General features: G+C 35.9%; 1 pseudogene; it reads left to right on the top strand.

The window, feature by feature from the left end:
• The first annotated feature begins 12,439 nt into the window (after nucleotides 1–12,439).
• On the top strand, nucleotides 12,440–15,716 carry LOC149849236 (cell division protein FtsZ homolog 1, chloroplastic-like; annotated as a pseudogene).
• The last annotated feature ends 330 nt before the right edge of the window (nucleotides 15,717–16,046 follow it).

A 16,046-nucleotide genomic window follows, 5' to 3' on the forward strand; every position in this document is an offset into this window, starting at 1 on the left:
TAACTCTGATGGACAGGTTGTTAACAACCACCCCATGGGCAAAAGACTTGGATTCCCCAGTCATCGGAGTTAGGGGAATTGGGATTACCATAAATTATCCTAGGTGGTAACTCCCAGGTACTTCTGCAGAAGTTGAATGCATCCATGGGCCACGAATGCCTTTGAGGATTTACTATCTTGGTCACTGACCGTCCCCTTAGGAGCAGAATCAGTCAGCCATCCGGGTTAATGAAAACACCTGACATAATAAACCCCTGGATCGGTCTTGGCTGTTTCTACGTTTCGCTTCTGTGCGTACCCACAGACCAGTTAATATCAGAACTTAAAAAATATCTTAATGAATAGTTGTAGATGATTGAGACTTACACTGCTTGAAATGCTTCAACTAACAACTATTTGCACATATTACACTTGTTAGAATAGATTATAATTGTATTGATTGCTTAAATATCATAACTGCTTATCTCATGAATGTCCTGTTTTATTTTCATTCTACTTATCTGTTCGTGCACCTATTGGTTTGTTATGAAACTGACCCATTTCATGGGCAGGTGAGGAGTAGGACTTCACTGGCGGCCGATGGCGTGGTGCAATATGGATCAAGATTTATCTTCTTTCTGCTGGCGGCTTGGCTCTAGGTCTTTTTGGAGTTTTCTTTGGATTTATTGAACTTTGGAACAAAATGCTCATTTTGTAATAAACTGCAGATTTTTAATCTATTGCCTTATTTCTTCAATTCCTTTAAGTGGTTGTACATGTGAATGATGGTTTTTCAGCTAACGTACCCAGGATTGTTGACTTGTGTTCCTTTCTAAATGTCTTCCGCTGCCATTTTTAAAAGTTAAAACTTTCAATCTTTGAAAGGTTTTTCGAAATCACAAGTCGAAATTTTGGGGCGTTACATCAAAGGAGCAAGGCGATTCTTTCGACAACGCAAAAGATGATAAGGCGATCCAAAGGAATAAGGCGATTCTTTCGACAACGCGAAAGATGGTAAAGGTAATCCAAAGGAACAAGGTGATTCTTTTGTCAACGCGAAAGATGACAAAAGGCAATCCAAAGGAACAAGGCGATTCTTTCGACAACACGAAAGATGACAAAGGTGATCCGAAGGAATAAGGCGATTCTTTCGACAAACGTGAAAGATGACAAGGCGATCCAAAGGAGTAAGGCAATTCTTTTGACAATGCGAAAGATGACAAGGCGATCCAAAGGAGTAAGGCGATTCTTTCGACAATGCGAAAGATGACAAAAGGTAATCCAAAGGAACAAGGCGATTCTTTCGACAATGCGAAAGATGACAAAGGCAATCCAAAGGAACAAGGCGATTCTTTCGACAACACAAAAGATGATAAGGCAATCCAAAGGAACAAGATGATTCTTTCGACAACACGAAAGATGATAAGGCAATCCAAAGGAGAGAAGGCTAATCTTTCGACAATGTGAAAGATGACAAAGGAAAATCTCTCGAAGGGGTCAAGATGCTTCAATATGGACATCAAGCTCTCACTTAACATCAAGATAGCTAGAAAATATTGTCAAAATGTTGAAAATTTTGTTGATTCAAAGTAATTGAAAATGATGTTCATTGTTGTGAAAATATTCCTTCTTTTCTACCTGAAGTATTACCTCCAAACAGGATTGACTTCATAGAATCAAGATTTGGAATCCAAATTACTTGTGATTGACCTTCTCATGATGATCTTCTTACACTCTTTTTGAGTCATTGGGCTTTTTTGGGCTTTTTACATCATCCTTCATTTTGGAGATGTCCTGACTTTTCTCTCTTTTTTTCAGGAAAGGGTACGTCACAAACTCCTTCATCTCGGAGATGCTTCGATCCTTCATTTTCTCAGGGGTTATATATGAGAGTATTGGCTCAAAAGTCTTTAGATGATAGCAGAAATCAAATATCATTTAGGGTTTGTTGGTAGGTCCATCACATCCGCCTTCATCTCGACGGTGATCCGAACTTTCCCTGGAAGGATCCGTCACAAACTCCGTCATCTTGGAGATGTTTCAAATCTTCTTTGGCCCCGGGTGTACTCGCTTAATTCGCCTTCATCTTGACGACAATTGAGAGATCCCTTTTGCAGATATTTGATTGCAACTTTAAACTGGATAAGGAGATATGGATTAAGTGGATTCTTTTACGGCTCAGGATATTTCTACTGCCTAATTTGCCAGAAAATCGTCTTTAAACATGCACCATAGCTATGATCAATATCAATTCGCTTCCGGCTTTTCAATGTCATTGAATACTTCTTTCGCCAATCATACCGAGGATATTTCTTTCATCCTTTTGGTTGATCAAACAGGGAAAAGATTTGAATTTTACCTCTTTTTCGCAAAAAGTTTCACCTTTTTGGAATGAATACTAAAGGTAATTTGAGGTGATTCTTTTGTGCTTTTTAAGAATATTGTAATCAACAAATATTTTTAGCAAATTGGCAAAGTTTTCATGACTTCTATGTGAAATATTTACTCAATATAGATTTTGATGCGACCCTTAGTTGTAATTTATGATTTTGGACATTCTGACTAGTAAACTGGGATCTGTCATTTAACGATCAGCGAAGGAGCTGGAACCTTTCATTTAACGACCAGCGAGGTAGCTGGGACATTTCATTTAACCACCAACGAAGTAGCTGGGACATTTCATTTAATGACTAGAAAAATCTGGGACCTTTCATTTAATCATTTAACGACCAGCGAAGTAGCTGGGACATTTCATTTAATCATTTAACGACCAGCGAAGTAGCTGGGACATTTCATTTAACGACCAACAAAGTAGCTGAGACATTTCATTTAACGACCAGTAAAAACCGGGACCTTTCTTTTAACGACCAGCGAAGTAGCTGGGACATTTCATTTAACGACCAACAAAGTAGCTGGGACATTTCATTTAGCGACCAGCGAAGTAGCTGGAACATTTCATTTAACGACCAGCGAAGTAGCTGGGACATTTCATTTAATCATTTAACGACCAGCGAAGTAGCTGGGACATTTCATCATTTAACGACCAGCGAAGTAGCTGAGACATTTCATTTAATCATTTAACGACCAGCGAAGTAGCTGGGACATTTCATTTAACGACCAGCGAAGTAGCTGGGACATTTCATTTAGCGACCAGCGAAGTAGCTGGAACATTTCATTTAATGACCAGCGAAGTAGCTGGGACATTTCATTTAATTATTTAACGACCAGCGAAGTAGCTGGGACATTTCATTTAGCGACCAGCGAAGTAGCTAGAACATTTCATTTAACGACCAGCGAAGTAGCTGGGACATTTCATTTAATTATTTAACGACCAGCGAAGTAGCTGTGACATTTCATTTAATCATTTAACGACCAGTGAAGTAGCTGGGACATTTCATTTAATCATTTAACGACCAACGAAGTAGCTGGGACATTTCATTTAATCATTTAACGACCAGCGAAGTAGCTGGGACATTTCATTTAATCATTTAACGACCTGATTTAAGATTGAGACTTTTGAAAGACAACCAGTACGAGGACTGAACTTGATCTTTAGATTTAAAATCTTTAGCAAAATAACCAGTGCGAGCACTAGGTTTTCCAACTGAGAGTCGGAAAGGAGATCGGCCTATTTTAAAATATTTAGAGATCGAAGCAAGAAAAATGGCCGGGGTTTCAGGATTATCCCTTATCCTAAAGGGTTAATAGAATAGACATTTTTGAAGAGAATTTAGAAAAAGAATGATTCAGGTTTATCCCTTAACCTGAAGGGGAAATGAAATAGACATTTGATGAGAATTTAGGAAAAGAATGATTCAGGTTTATCCCTTAATCTGAAGGGGAAATATAAGATTTTATGAAGAGATAACCTGAGACTTGAATTTAGAAGGGATATGACAAGATTTAGAATTTATGATCTATGATTTAGATGGACCAGATATGCGGTCCAATTTTCAGGATTTAAACCCTTTATTCTGAACGGAGAATATAGAAAGAATAAACTTTGAGAGGACGGAAGGATATAGAACTTTGAAAAAAATGTAGAACATTTGAGGAAATTGATTTATTTTTGTAAAAAGAATTCTCACAGGTAGCATGGTTGCCCCTATGAGTGATCTCAGGATTATCCCTTATCCTGAATGGGAAAAGAATAGAATTTAACAAAGTGAAGAGAAATTGATATAAATTTAGAAAATCAATAAAGGTTGGCGAAACTTGTATTTACAAAAGAATTCTCGTAGGTAGCATTATTGTTCCTACGAGGGGTCTCAGGATTTTCCCTTATCCTGAATGGGAAAATGAATAGAATTTAAAGAGATTTAATGAAGGGAAATTGATATAAATCTAAAAAAAATCAACAAAGATTGACAAAACTTGTATTTACAAAAGAATCCTCATAGGTAGCGTTATTGCTCCTACGAGGGGTTTCAGGATTTTCCCTTATCCTGAATGGGAGAAGAATAAAATTTAAGAAAATTTAGCGAAGGCAAATTGATATAAATCTAGAAAATCAATAAAGATTAACAAAACTTGTATTTACAAAAGAATCCTTATAGGTAGCGTTGTTGCTCCTACAAGGGGTTTCAGGATTATCCCTTATCCTGAATGGGAACACCTCGGACAACGAGGGTCTGGTTTATCCCTTAACCTGAAAGGGTAATACCTCGGACAACGAGGATCAGGTTTATCCCTTAACCTGAAAGGGTAAAAGAATTGCTAAAATTTAATGGAATTTGAGGAAATTTTTTGATAAACTTGATAAAACATGATAAAATTGATGTAAACTTGATAAAATATGAATAAAACAAATGAAACAGATAAAAAGTACCAAAAATTAACTGAAAATTTATAAGATTTGAGAAAAAAAAGTTTTTCTGATCCTGCCTGCATATGGGATCTTGAAAGGGAAATGTTTATTTAAAAGATAGGTGAAAAATCATTTTTAGGAGGAAAATTCATTTGTAAGAAGAACGATCAGCGCGAGATCTGATCCTTTTAAAAGGAGAATCATCATGAGAGATCATCATGAGGTTTGATTTCGAGGATAGTGGTTTAAAAACCAGTTTGAAAGAGAAAACAAACATGAGGTGATGATTTTGAAGACAAATGGTTTTCAAAACCTAATTTGGAAAAGGAAAATCAGTATGTTAGTTTATTTAAAAGGGATTTAGATCAAAATATTTAAATTTTTGAAGAATTTTGTAGAAATTTTTATGATTTTGAAAATCCTCATAGGTAATATCATTTCTCTCATGATGGAGGAAAACAAATTTTGAAAATAGATGACAAGGATTTAAAAATTTTGAAAAATAGCAGACAGGATCAAAAGATTTTGAAGAAATCAGAAAGAAAAGGCAATACACCTGGGTTTTTAAAAGAGGGAATTTTGAATAATATATACCTAGGGTTTTTGGAAAATATAAGGAAGATATATACATATATAATATCATTCAATCATAGACATACAAGCAAGGATACACAAATAGTATTCCCTAAAGCTGACTCTATATGCAATATTTGAAATGGCTTGTAGGACCTTAATCCTAACTCTAAGATTTATATCATCTGTTTCCAATCAAGGTACGCCGATATACTCAAGCCGAAGCTCAAAGTACGTGGCATATAAGATATCACTTCGGTTCTAAGGTAATGGCTTCCCAACATCCTTGAGCACCTACCGATATACCTCGGACTATGGCCCTTAGGTACGTGGTAGGGGGGCGCGAACCCAAATAAGTGGTCCAGTTGTGAGGCTCTCTCCCGAACTATGGTTCAGTGAGACAGCCCAGCAACGTGAAGACCGGGACAAATATAGGTAGGGATGTTTTCAAAATATGATCAACATGCGATAAGATCAGAAGGCTCTAATGCAAGTTCTAAAGAGATAGATTTAAATAAAAAGAAGCATACACTTGCATACATTGTCTGCATTCAATCCTTAAAATTGAGGAGAGTTGTATTTAAAACCTAAGTCTAATGTGAACATGGATATAATCTCCTCAATATGGTCCTACCAAACCATACTTAGATCCTATATGCAATGATGTCAGCTTAGGACAAGATCTAGGCTCCTAAGGTTTGCATGGAAATATAGCTGACATATGTTAGAATAAAGACTTAGATTATATAAAAGCAAAGCAAAGGCATAGATCCAACCGGACGAAGACGGGTCCCATCTCGGTCGCCAAAACTGTGATCATCGCAAAATTTTTCCTCTCTCGTGGTTTCTCTCTCTTCCTTCTCTTTTCCTTTTCTAACCTCTATTTTCCTCCTTTTTGAAGGAAGAAGAATAAAAGCGAGAAAAAGAAAAAGAGAGAAGAGAAAAGAAAGAGAGAGAGAAGAGGAACTATTTTGCGCGGTCTCACTTGACCTTGATTTGAAAAAAGTATTTAGAAATTTAACTCGCCTCCGTTTTGAAAATATTGCGGGAAAAATGGAGAGACGGGATTCGCTCGTCGGTACGAGGTTCGACCGTTCCTGGCGCTTTTACCAGGGGTAATCGAACCAAGGATCGAATCTATGCCTTTCGCTTTGCCTAAATATAATCTAGGAATTTATCCTAACTCTAAATGCACAAAGAATCATGCTTGTGCAATGCAAGAATGTATGCTCCTTTTGAAAGATGTTTTGAAAATTTCCAAGTATTTTGAGATGAACTTGGTAAAGGAGTGAAGAAATGATTGAATCTAACTTAGAACTTCAGATAGATCAGAGAAGTTCTAAGTCTTTGAAATAAATCAGGATTTTGGAAAAAATAAATGAGAAGGAATGACTTTGAAGTTTTAAAATGAAAGGAAATGAAGTTTCAAAGTCAGAAATGGACTTTGAACTTTGAATTTGATTTTAGGAAAGGAAATGAATACTTGAATTTAGATTTTGAAGTTTTAAATTGGAATGGATTGAGAAACTCAAATGGTATTTAAGAATAGAAATTGATTTAGGGAGTTCAGATGAGATCTGAAAATGGAATTGGATTTGAAATCTAGAATTGGGAATGAAGTTGGATCTAAAGATGGATTTAAGATCTGAGATCTGAGATCCGAGATAAAATTGGGTTCTGGATCCTAAGATGGATTTGGATCAGAAGTCTAAGATCCAACATGTGATTGAATTCTGGATCCTAAAATAGAACTGGATCTGAAGTCTGAGATCCAATGTAGAGTTGGATTCTGGATCCTAACATGGATTTGGATCTGTGTTCTGAGATCCAAGGTGAAATTGGAGTTTGGATCCTAAAGGAGAATTGGATCTGAAGTCTGAGATCCAAAAGTGAAATTGGATTCTGGATCCTAAAGTGGATTTAGAGTTTGTTAAAATTCAGAAGATGAATCAAGAATTTCCAGATTTAAAAAAAAAAAATGAAGTTTTAGAATTTGGATCTTGAATATACAAATGAATTTCAAAGTCAAATTAGACCTTGAATTTTGAAGTTCGAATTTGAAATTTAGAAGATGAACGGAATCTCAAAGTTAAATTGAACTTTGGATTTGATTTGGAGTATTTGAACATAAATGAATTTGGAATTTCAAAGTCAAATTGAACTTTGAAATCTGATTTGAATTTGAATATAAAATGAATTTGAAATCCCAAAGTTAGATTGAACTTTGAGATTTTAAAAATGAAATAGAAGTTTGAAAATTGAAAGAATGAATTGAATTTGATAAGGATTGAAGATAGATTTGAAGAAAGTATTTACATTACTTGGAGTTTTTGAAGAGGGAATTTCGAAAATATGATGCAATTCTATCCTAAATGATGAATGAATTAAATTTTTTTTTTGAAATTGGATTTTGAAAAGTTATTTCATTCTTTAAATGAATTTAAAATAAGATTGAAGATATAATACATCATCGACTATGGTCATTGAATGTATTATATAATAATCTATATTTAAATTCAGGTGAAGAATGGAATACATTTTGGTGCTTTTATAGAGTTTAAAATGAAATTAACTCTCAATATACCCTGACTATGGCCATTGGTATATATTTTGAGTTAATTTTAAGTTAAATTCTGATAAAAGGAGAAAATATTTAAGGAAAATATGATGAATTTTGGAAACGGATCCAGTGTGGATCCAGTGTTATTTTGTAAAAGATAAACATACTAAGTTTTGTCCACACCCTGACTATGACCATTGATGTGGATCATCAACTTAGGATCCATTACCTCTTACGAAAATGGTGCACGTGCCATTCGTGTTTCACCATTGTGAGATTTTAGAAAATAAAGATAAAAGCATGAAAACAAGCAATTCATGATATTTACAATGCTTATTCATTCTATCTAGAGTTGGAAATGTAAAGTTTTCATTAATATTTAGCTATTAAATTTGAATTAAAATTCTAATTTAATAAGGAAAAATAGTACATTTACACATATTTCATGCAAAATCGGGTTTACATGAGGTAAAATATAAAATATGACAAGAAATTGACAGTATATGCCGAGGCTAGAATATACATGATGATGCCTAAAGACGATGCACGAAACTAGTGAAGAGATATGTCGAGATTATCTAAATGTAACATGTGGGCTAATAGGAAAATATATAGGAAATACTTAGGCATCATGCATAAATCAACTGGAAAATGTGAATGTCATATATCAACTAATGAGAGAAGGTGCACATAGATTCTATATACTATATATAAATTTGATGGGAAAATCACATATATATATATGCCTGTTTAAGTGGAGAATGAACATGGTTAGACAATGCCTTAAATGTCACATCTGTGTTATGGAATGTATGCATGGAAATATGGAAAAATACAGATTTATGTGAATATAAACAAGATTGGCAGGTATATATAGACAACAACATGGGATACATATGAGAGCTAAGTATACTGTACCAGAGGCTGCAAGGGGAATTTACTTGAATGGGGGTTACGGAGCTTGCATTGCTTTTACTACCTCTGAGCTGCAAACTCTAGCAGCTGAAAGAGACACAGGCTGGGAAGATTATTATGAAGAAACAGGGTTCATACCAGACCCTGTTGTAGTGGGACTGATTCGTTTTGCCCCTAAGTTGGGATTGATTTGGTCCTTTCGTAATCATCAAGCCAACTTTCCTCTTCAGAAGCAAACATCCATTTATCCACCTTTTCAATAATATCCTCCTTGCCCAAGGCCTTCTCTTTAGCTTTCCCAATCTGATCATCCATACCTACAAGCAGCTCAAAAAGATTTATAGTACCAAGAAAACCACCATGCAATACATGTTTCAGCCCCAAGGATATAAATAAAAACTACTCAGCACCTGCAAGATTAAAGGTTACAGAGAGTAAATAACTAGAAAGGATATAAGATTGGACACTGCATGTAAAGAAAGACGGTAAGCAGGAAAACTCAACAAAATTTAGAATTTACAAGTAGAACCCATAAAACTCTACACCAGCCATGAAATTTCAAGATAAACACCATGCTTACCATGATGTAAGAGGAATAGAAATATAGGACGTAATGACTGGAAACATATCAGCTTCAGATCACAACAAAAGAGTAAAATAAGCAATGAAAAGCAATGAAAATAAATGAGCAGTAGCCCATATAAATTCAGATTCTGCAATTAATCAACATAAGCAAATCAAATTAAACAGGAAAAAGGAACACAAAGGTTGGTTACAAAAAGGATGAAAGAAAAAAAAAAAGGATGATTCTGAATCAATTACACTAATAAGAATCTGTCTTGCCGACTCAGTATCAATATCCATATGGGCACTTCCATTGATTTCTTCCAGCTCATCTTGCTTCTTCAAGGTCAGCTCCTTCATCTTGCTAACTTTTAGAACATCCAACCTATTGATTCCAACCTCCACCTGCTCATTGGAATCAAGAGCAAGACTTCACTGCCCAAGCACTTCATCAATGGAAGCGGAAATCAAGCGTGTCACATGATCAAACCGCTTCCTCTCTTGTACTGGAATGTCCATAAAATTCCACGATTCTACTGATGTATTGCCAAGATCTTGAAGCTTTTTTTTTTTTTGTGCTGAATATGAACCTAAAGCATTTCAGTTAAAATCAAGATTACCTGAGCGACCCTTGATTACCATGATAGTTAGTAGCAACGATGGGATGCTATTATCTTCATTATTGTGGTGTAAAACCTTGATGTAGAAAAAGATATCTGAAACTGATCATGGAGGGGTGGCTGACACTGATTTCAGCAATAGCTCCATCCAAACAAATAAGCAACATCTGATTCATCAGACATCACAAAGTAGCGCTGAAGTTCCTCTTGAACCAAAGACATCATAAAGTAGCTTTTGGGTCATATTTGAACCCAAAGCTAAATGCAACCTTAATTCCATCAATGATGAATCTGAATCCTATTGATCAGGCCTTATGTATAAGCCATGGAGGATAAATACAAGAGGTTATGAAACAAGAGTAGGTGTAATTCCTGCAAAAACCAAACTTTTAGTCAACTTTTATTATTTGATAGGAAGTGGAAATAATTAACTAAAAGAAATAAAATAGATACTATTGCAGGAATAGAACAGAAAAAATCAAATTTATAGCTATTTTTGTAGCATTTGCCCATAATTCCCCTCTTGAGCTTCACGATTTTACTATCAGCATCATGGTCAGCTTAATATTGAATGCATTTAGCCATTTGCATTTGCACATTTCTGCAATGAGGTGTGCATAATCCGTTCTTTGTCATCAGATCCATTGTAGAAGCCTGCGGAGGGCAGTAAGTGCATAAAGAGATTTCCATGACTGAGGTTCTTTGTGCTTCCAGAATGAAGTTCTACATAGTCAAGGAGCTTTGAATCCCTCAAAGTGAGAAAGAGAGCAGGTTGCTCTGGAGATGTCTTGCATTAAATACCATGGGATCTCGGCTATCTCCAAAAAGAGACTTTCTGGGCTTTGGATTAGAGAATTTGACTGATGATTTCAAGTCTTTTAACATCACTTTCAAGTGATTCTCATGTATGCTAATTTTCTCAAGAGCATGATACAAATATGCAGAACTCTGACCATATATTATTATATTGCACATGGACACTTACCTGTATGCGCTCTTTCCCCTTTACCTGAACTGTTGGTGGGCTTCAAGTGATTTGGTGGTCAGAAACGAGAATCAATTCAACTTGCTGTGAGAGATCGAGGGCTGCTAGGTCCCTAAATGCAGGATAAGATCCTGAGAGATCTAGAGCTAGTGGCTCTTTATCATCTTCCAATGTCGGTTGGAATGAGTATCGAAGTAGCATTGCTTTACAACCACATAGAATGTGGTTTTGCAAGGTTCTCAATCCCTGGAAATAATAAAATTTTTTTTTGAACAAACTCAAGCTGGGCAATTCTAGCGCAAATTCAAAACCACTGACAGAACAAATCACCATCCTCCGTCTACAAGGGGGAATAATCGATAGTGCAAAAGAAGAAAAGAAGAACTGAAACCAGTCATCAATGATGTCACAAGCTACAGGACAGGAAAAAAAATTAATACAGTAAAAACAAAGGAGATAAGAAAAGAAAAGAACAGATGGATTGATTTTTGTTATAGGATGCCAGTTGATAATGACACCAAACATATTGACATTGCATATTGTGTAGTGCCGGATGATGAACCAAACAAAAAAAAGAAAAATATAGATGGAATGCCGCAATTTAGTTGCATCTAACCTGAAATGAAATGAAAATAAATGAAGAACATGAAGCATATATATATGTACATATATATATATATATATATATATATATAATAAACTAAAAATGAAAGAGATATAACCCAGAAGAGCGTTGGATTTTTGTTGCAAGGTGCATATCGGTCTTGCTATAAGCAAATCGACGTTGCACATCTTGCTTCAATAACAAAGAAACCGAAAATCAAAAGGAAATTCTGAGAGAAGGAAAATGTAAATTTACAGAAGATGACATGAAAACCAGAAAATGTAAATCAAACCCGAAATACCATTGATGTAAAACTGAAATAATCAAGGAAATGCATTGAATAGTGGATATGCAGATGAATGAATACAATGTAGTGATATTGTTGCGTATCTGAAAAGTAATAGACGTCGCTTTGAAGTGCTGATAAAGCTCAAACCCAGAAGCCTCCACACCAATCTTAGAATCCGCTTCGGTTGAGAGGGAGAAAACCTTCCTTTTGTTTTACTGCAGGGTCGATCGAACTCTCTCCAAGAGGGAAATGGGAAGGATGCGTAAAGATGAGAGAAAGAGAAGAGGGAAAAACATCGTGAATGGGGAGAGGTGAAGATGGGTCTCGTGAAGGAGAAGAAGAATGGGATGATGAAGATGGATCATAGAGAGGAAGGAGAAGAAACTAGGGGTGCGGGGGTGAAGACGATGGATCTTTTTTAGGGTTTCTTGAATCCCCTTTTGAAGGAGGGAGAGGAAGATTTGAGAAGCCGTCGGTTGAAGATGAACGAAGGAGGGGAATTTCGGTGGGTTTGTTGAAGATGGGCGGTGACTGGGAGAGGCGATGGGGAAGTTGAAGATCAGTGGCTCCCCTGCGAGGATGAGGGATCGAAGGGTTGGAGAAGGAAGGTCGGGCTATGGAGGAGAGAGAGAGGCGGCTGTGGTGAAAGTTCGAGAGAAACTCAAAAGGGTCCCCCCCCTCAAAACCCTAATTCGACTATTTAGTTTTGCAATCGTTTTTTTTTTTACATTTTCCAAAAGAGGTCTTCTTGTAAAAAAAAGACTTTTCAAAAATGGGTTTCTTTACAAACTATTTTTTGTAATATTATTATGATTTTTTTTTGGTTCTTTTCTTGAATAATTTTTTTTGCATTTTTTGGAATGAAAATCTGAGAAAACAAAGACTAAACCCTATTTTTTTTGTATTTTTCTAAAAAGAATATTTACAAAAGTATTCTCCTGAGAATTTCAGACCATTTTGGGGAAATTTCTTCAGAAGAATGGGTTTGGATCCAGGTTTTGAGAAAATGTTCGAGTTTTGATACTCGAATCAAGAAATATGATTTGATGGATCCAAACAGCTGTCGGATGGACTGTCCGAGCTATTTAAAACTATTTTTGGTATTTTCTATAATTTTAATTTAAAATTTGAACAAGGAGATTCAGATTTGGATCTGGACAATGGACCCAGATCCGAAATCAATTTAAACATATAAAATGAATCTAATTTCAATAAAGCTTGAGAAATGAACTGGAATTTAGATTTAAAAATGACTCATTTGCTCAAAATTGAATTTAGGGGCAAGAAAGGAATATTTAAAAGATTGTGAAAAATTTGGGGTGTTCACAGTTATCTATAGAGCAATGGGTAAAAGATGTTGCCTACAGGTCGATTACGATATATTTACTATTTTCTGCATAACATTAGCTTAATATATTTTGATATTCTTTATTTACATTACACCACTCCCACTTATTTGGCATCCCTGGTAACCCATCCACTGATGTTATTATTTTACTGGGTGTTCGTCCTAACCATGTGACTGTTATTGCATGTCAGCTGCTTCCTCATTCATCTTAAGAATAACTGTTTGTTGCAAGAAATAATCAGGATCGATTTGGTCCCACGGGTGGTTCATCGTACATTGGTCAGAGCCCTCATAACATGCTCACCATATGTTTTGGAAGATGGCTGAAGCTTAAAGAGGCTATAATTGTTGATGCTATTGGAGGATCTGATCTTGCAAACAAAAAAAAAATGTCAGGGTCACTCAGCAAGATAGTAACTACAGAGCTTGAGAATTCAATAAATCATATTCACAATGACCCTACTTGGATACGATATATGTTTCAATTACTGTGGTTGATGAATGGTATTCCAGCAATGGTGCCCGTGTTCATGGTTCAGACAGCATTCATGGCTCCCTCTCTTGTTCAGTTCGGTTTCCACAGTCATTGCATGCCAAGAGTTCGAATCATTTCTTGGAGAAGATAAGCTCAAAATAGATGTTTCATGTTATTGAACTATCTACCTTTTGAAAACCTTCAATAGTAATTCATATGTTTGATTTTATTGATTTGTTCAGGAATTTATCAGTTTCACATTTCATTATATGACAGACTTAGATGCTTCAATAAGGAATATAAAAGATTATTTTTCTCAGCATCAAGAAATTAGGAATTGCTGATACCAACTGCTTCATTTTTTCTGTCATCGGGGAGTTTTAGATGGAATATGGCTTCCACTGGCCCCCTTTCATAATTTAATGACTTTATGATATGCTTCTAAGTGGCTCTAGTATGTGAGTCAAAAGATAAACCCCGCCAAAGGGTAAATGACAATAGAGAGTGTTGGGTTCATGAATATGTTATTTCTGGATATTTGAATTTAACCATTTCATGTTATTGCATATTGCAGAGAAACCTTCATAGGATTCAAAAGTGGGATGCTCAATGTGTCACCTATTCGGAGAATTTGAAATCAAGAGGAAAGAGTAGATCAAAAGGAGCATCCATCCGTTGTTGGTAACCCACGCCTTCATCTGTATAAGATGGACATTTCAGCCAACCCTTCTAGCCCCTTGCCAATCCATGAAGTTTCTTAAAAAGCCTGCTATTGAGAAAGCTCTCCTGTATCCTTTATTTGGCAAACATTCCTTGCCCAGTGTGCGATTGTTATATACATTGAAGAAGATCCAAATTTTCATATTATTAGAAAGAATATTTTTTTGGTGATATTACATTTCAGGTTTTTGTATGGAATTATTGCTGAAATCAGTGTTATACCTGCAGAAGAGCATGCTTCTGCAAGAAATGCTATTGGGAGCTTTGATTTCTTCCCTGTGGCTCGGATTGATGCTCAGGCTGAATCTGCTAAAAATAGGTTGTCAGAGTCCATATGACGAGCTAACCTGTACATGAAGAAAACTGGGACATTGAATCGCTTCTGCTTCATCAAACATAGCAAAAGTTACAGCAAATAAGAAGGTTCGACAACCAGTGAGAAGCATCATGAAAGTTGAAATATCAGGAGTGGAATCCTTCTGACAAAGAGGAAGAAAACCTTGCAAAACCAAAGCTGCCCAGCAGTTTAAAGGGATCTGATATTGCGATTAATACAGATGCTCAAGCGCTTAAGCATTCAGCTGTCGAGAATCCACTGCAAATTGGACAAATGTTGACTCGTGGACTAGGTACTGGAGGAAATTCATTACTTGGAGAGCAAGTTGCAGAGGAATCCAAAGAAGCAATTTTGGATGCCCTCAAAGATTCAGATCTTGTGTTTATTGCTGCTAGTATGGGTGGGGGTACTGGTTCAGGTGCTGCACCTGTTGTAGCACAGATATCAAAGGATGATGGTCATTTGACTGTTGGTGTGGTTACTTACCCCTTTAGTTTTGAAGGTTGTAAAAGGTCTTTGCAGGCACTAGAGGCAATTGAAAATTTTCAAAAGTCTGTTGATACACTTATTATCATTCCAAATGATCAATTATTGGATGTTGTTCAAGAACAACCCCCCCCTCCCTTTACAGGATGTTTTCCTTCTTGCTGACGATGTTCTTCGTCAAGATGTGTAAGGAATTTCAGACATAATCACTATACCTGGATTGGTAAATGTGGACTTTGCAGATGTCAAGGCTGTTATGAAAAACTCAGGAACTGCAATGCTTGGGATTGGTGTTTCTTCTAGCAAGAATCATGCTGAAGAAGCTGCTGAGCCAGCAACTTTTGCACCTCTGATTGGATCGCCTATTGAATCTGCTATTGGTCTTGTGTACAACATCAATGGAGGAAAGGACATTACCCTGCAAGAAGTTAATAGAGTCTCTCAGGTGCTCTAAATAACTTGTTTTTTTTTTATTTCCTCAGTTGAATCTCTTAAGCATCTCATATGTTTCTTGAATTATTTTTTTCTTTTTCTTTTGGTTTGTGTTTCAACTGTATCGTTAGTATTATTTGACGATTTCAAAGTGCTTATTTTTTTGTTGTTGTTTTGTTATTGCACCTTTCGAAGTTGTATCTTCGATTCTATGATATAAAGCTGCTGATCTTCATTTTTGGTAAGTTACTAATAATTTAGCACAGTAAATAGGGGCAGACCATATTCAGTATCGTGTACTACATTCCATTTGGATTTAATCGTGTCTATTTTCAAATCTGACCTGCATTCA

This window comes from Nuphar pumila, chromosome 1 (assembly GCF_984573655.1).
Source record: "Nuphar pumila chromosome 1, dmNupPumi1.hap1.1, whole genome shotgun sequence".
Classification (NCBI taxonomy): domain Eukaryota; kingdom Viridiplantae; phylum Streptophyta; class Magnoliopsida; order Nymphaeales; family Nymphaeaceae; genus Nuphar; species Nuphar pumila.